The sequence below is a fragment of the Zeugodacus cucurbitae genome, unplaced genomic scaffold (genome assembly GCF_028554725.1).
Source record: "Zeugodacus cucurbitae isolate PBARC_wt_2022May unplaced genomic scaffold, idZeuCucr1.2 ctg00000024.1, whole genome shotgun sequence".
NCBI lineage: Eukaryota > Metazoa > Arthropoda > Insecta > Diptera > Tephritidae > Zeugodacus > Zeugodacus cucurbitae.
In genome coordinates this window covers 242,501-247,500 of record NW_026530835.1, presented here as the reverse complement: position 1 = coordinate 247,500, position 5,000 = coordinate 242,501, and the positions used below count along the sequence as shown (strand labels likewise).

The 5,000-nt window shown below is 49.4% G+C and overlaps 1 pseudogene; it reads right to left on the bottom strand.

The window, feature by feature from the left end:
* Positions 1 to 3,046: 3,046 nt before the first annotated feature.
* LOC128923655 (large subunit ribosomal RNA) overlaps positions 3,047 to 5,000 on the bottom strand; it is a 2,780-nt pseudogene continuing 826 nt past the window's right edge.

The following is a 5,000-nucleotide window of genomic DNA, read 5'->3' as shown; positions in this document are numbered from 1 at the left end:
TCGCCGCAATGGACCCACGTACGCCGAGGGTGGGGATTGCGGAGAGACCATAATTTGTATCAAATTATGGTCACTCAATCCCCACCCTCCCCTAATCTCCCAACTGACATCAAACGCTCTCCTTGCTGCCTCATTCATTAACGTTACGTCGATATCACTCATGCCCCTAGGCCCCTCAAACGTAAACCATTCACTCGGCTCATTCAAAATGTGGAGGCTCTTAGCCACCACCCATTCACTCAATACCTCGCCTCGGATGTGGCTTTGATATCCAGACGAATGTCTGGATACCTTACTAAACCACATCGAGGACGAGGCATTTGCATCCAACCCTAGGATAAATGGGCTACTACTCCCCAGTAGTAGTAGCTTATCCATGTAGCCCAGGTAGGGCTCTAGGGGCTCGCTAAATTTGCAGTACAAACTAGCGACAATCATTCTACCGAACTCCCCCTCTACTGAAACACACACCCCCTGTTGTGACGAATCCAACACTACGCAATCGTAGTTTGGATCCGTCACAACAATTGCGGCATTACCCCCAAGGTCCGTAAAGACCCTGAAAACCCCAGGAAGACCCCGAACCACACCATTGGTGGTGTAGGGCTCCTGGAGTAAGGCAATGCCGCACCCACCCTCAAGCATACAACCCCCCAACTCACACATCACGGCATACGATCCCTGACAATTTAGCTGGAAGATACCCCCCATCAGTGTCTGGCGAGGGCGCGCTCAACAACACCACAGTATATGGGGCAGACAGCGGACATCATAAGATGCCCAGCTGGCCTACCCTTAAATGCACAGTTGCGACAATGGGGTGCATTGACGCAACCGGCAGCTCTGTGGCCTTCCTGACCGCACCTCCTACAGACATCTGATTTGGCCCTACACTCAGCCACTCTATGGTCAAAACCCATACACCGGAAGCAGCCAGCAACAGGGGTATCCGGTCGAACCCTGAAGGAAAACCACTTTATGTAGCACCGTCCCGCTTCCAAGAGGGCGGACATTGATTTGTCCGAACCCTCAAGGACAACGTTGGTGCTACCATCAGCGGCTACCTTCCAGGGCCGACTGACCATCCGCACATCCGACTTTCGTGCCTCAGGGTTGACGTCCTGGAGGTTCAACCGAAAGAGCTCCTCCATGAAGTCATCATGGGAGATTTCGGTGTGAACCCCCTGAACCACAACCCGCGGACCCAACTTCCGGTTCACAGTCACATCCAATCCCACCTCCCCAAATTTGGCATTATTCGCCACCTTTTCCCTCTCTAAAACAGAGGGGGTGCGAATAACCACCCCACCACCCTTAATTGGTTTCACCTCGTGCACTCGCACTCCGAGGGAAGGTCCCACCTCTTTCACCACCTTCTTTATGACTTCCTTAGAGGAAGTCGTCGGGGCCTTGCTGCGCACAACCACCGACCACGTCTCCACAGGCTTCGGCAATGCCGGAGCAATCGCCTCCAACACAGGTGCTGGAGGCGCACGCACCGACTCAGCCGGAGCCAACCCCCCAACCGACCTCTTCGGTTGGGCAATATATCCCCCACAACCCCCCCTTAGAGCGTCAACCTGACCGCGAAGATGGGCATTCTCGGTTACTACCGTCATCAGGAGCGCCTCGTACTTCGAGGCAAGCTCCATCAGCCCCTTCGCGGTAGTGACCTCAAAGTCCTTCACCCCAAACACTAAGGCATTTAATTCAGCCGTCACTGCCTTCATGGCCGCGACATGGCTGATAGCGCCTCCCCCAACCACACCCCCATTAACTGCACCCTCATGTTTCCCTCCCTCCTTCGCCGAGCTGACTTTCGTCAATCCCTCCTTCGCGACGCTCTTTTTCGCTACACCCTTCTTCGCGACGCCCTTATCCGCGACGCCCTTATCCGCGACGCCCTTCCCAGTGCCGCTGTTACCGCCGCTCTCGGCCGGCTTAGCAGCACCCGAAACTGCGGGGTGAGCAACCGCTTTTCCAGCGGTGCCACCCATTCCGCTACCGCACTCACTCCCACTGCTCTCCGTTTTCACCAACAGAGGCGACCCCAAACGCGCCCTCCTCCGCGGCGGAGACCTCACCGGTGGCCTCACCTCCTCATCACCCGACGACGTTTCCACCATCACAGTTATGGGGCCCGACCCGTCGCTTTCAGCGAGGGATTTAACCCTCCTCCTCCGTGGTGGAGCCATTCCCACCTTCGGCCTACCCCCAGGCAGGCTGTTACGCCGGCGAACACTGGCGCAGAAGCTACCTGCTCAGGTAATACCCGAAACAGCTGCTCTCCAGGCGCGTGCAACTGAACGCACTGAAGACGCTGACTCACACGTGTACTCGCTCTGTAGCAGTCACCACCCAAGCAGTCGGTTAATGCGCTCTCGCGAGGGCACAGCCCACAACCCAGCCAAAGGTCTGAAAAGGCTACTCAAAAAGACCGCCGGACAGATCAATGTCCCCGTAACGGTCGCGAGTCAACCGCTGTGGCACTGTACCAACCGCACTGTGGGCTTAACAGCACTCTGCTACGACCGCAGTCGACGCAACAGTCAGCGACCTCAGCACTGGGACAGCCCCAGGCACCCTTTGGGCACAACTGTACGGGCAAACCCGAAACAAGCGCAACTGAACGCCAGGCGCTCAGCACAGCACTCACTGGTAGGCAATCCAGCCAGCAGGAATACCAACAACACGGTAAACCACTGAAACTGTGCGACAGCCCACCAACAACAACTATGTGGATACCCACGCTACTTTTTATAACAACAATGTTGTACTTACCCAATACGCACTGTACAGTCTACCAAAACTGTACAAAACACACGCCCGTACCGAAAAACCGCAACCACGCGCGCACAAAAATGCGAAGAATGCACAATAATGTGCAGTCGCACAAATCCACACGCGACCGTAGCAACAATATCACTACCTACCCACGCCAGGCAATAACGGTGCCTATAACTCACCGCGTAAACAAATGACCGCACAAAAGAGAATACGGAAAAATCGCAAAAACAACTCGCCAAGAAAAACTCACCAAATCACAACGATGCGCACGCACGTCTATCCGCGTCGAAAGCCAACTAACGAATGAGTAGATAGGGACAGTAGGAATCTCGTTAATCCATTCATGCGCGTCACTAATTAGATGACGAGGCATTTGGCTACCTTAAGAGAGTCATAGTTACTCCCGCCGTTTACCCGCGCTTACTTGAATTTCTTCACTTTGACATTCAGAGCACTGGGCAGAAATCACATTGTGTCAACACCCGTTAGGGCCATCACAATGCTTTGTTTTAATTAGACAGTCGGATTCCCCAAGTCCGTGCCAGTTCTGAATTGATTGTTAATTGATAATCGTTATAATTAAATAAGAATATATATCTTGCGATATAATTCTTATAAAATTTTAGCAAGAAAGTTCCACAATTGGCTACGTAACTACTATCCGGGGAACAAGAACCGAAATTCTCTATTTACCCAGAACGAGTACATAAACCATGGTATTGCTTCCCAATCAAGCCCGACTATCTCAATCTTCAGAGCCAATCCTTATCCCGAAGTTACGGATCTAATTTGCCGACTTCCCTTACCTACATTATTCTATCGACTAGAGACTCTTCACCTTGGAGACCAGCTGCGGATATTGGTACGGCCTGTTGAGAAGTTTGCGTAACCCCACCATAAATTTTCAAGGTCCGAGGAGAAAATATCGACACAACAGTAAATGTCATGCTCTTCTAGTCCATCTACCATATCTCTCTTCGAAAGACTTCCATGGTAGTACGACTATAAAACAGAAAAGAAAACTCTTCCGATACCTCTCGACGGCTTCTTTATGGTCGTTCCTGTTGCCAGGATGAGCACAAGGCCCATTTTTAATAACAAACGGATACTCAACAGGTTACGGAATTGGAACCGTATTCCCTTTCGTTCAAAATTATTCAAGTGTTTAATTACTATGAAGAAAACATAATAATTATATATTCTCAACAATTCATTAAAACTTGAAAATTTTCGGCTTTCGCCTTGAACTTAGGACCGACTAACTCGTGATCAACCACTGTTCACACGAAACCCTTCTCCACTTCAGTCCTCCAAGGTCTCATTCGATTATTTGCTACTACCACCAAGATCTGTACCAATGGCGGCTCCATGCAGGCTTACGCCAAACACTTCTAAGCACACCATTGTACCCTCCTACTCACTAAAGTTTCAAAATTTATAATCCAACCGAAATTGTATTATAAATCATGTACTTTAGCGGTAATGTATAGGTATACAACTTAAGCGCCATCCATTTTAAGGGCTAGTTGCTTCGGCAGGTGAGTTGTTACACACTCCTTAGCGGATTACGACTTCCATGTCCACCGTCCTGCTGTTTTAAGCAACCAACGCCTTTCATGGTATCTGCATGAGTTGTTAATTTGGGCACCGTAACATTACGTTTGGTTCATCCCACAGCGCCAGTTCTGCTTACCAAAAGTGGCCCACTGGGCACATTATATCATAACCTCAACCTTCATATCAAGAAAGGTGAGGTTCTTACCCATTTAAAGTTTGAGAATAGGTTAAGGTCGTTTCGACCCTAAGGCCTCTAATCATTCGCTTTACCAGATAAGATTATTTTACATAATATTTAAATGCACCAGCTATCCTGAGGGAAACTTCGGAGGGAACCAGCTACTAGATGGTTCGATTGGTCTTTCGCCCCTATACTCAATTCTGACAATCGATTTGCACGTCAGAACTGTTTCGGTCTTCCATCAGGGTTTCCCCTGACTTCAACCTGATCAAGTATAGTTCACCATCTTTCGGGTCACAGCATATATGCTCAAGGTACGCTCCAGTTAGAGGTATAAATAATAATAAATTATCATTATACATAACTATATGGAACGCCCCGGGATTGAATTAATAGTAAAATATTTCACTAAAAATTAATCCCATTATATAAAAGTTAAGTTAATTTCGCCATTAGGTTTAATATAACCCAATGA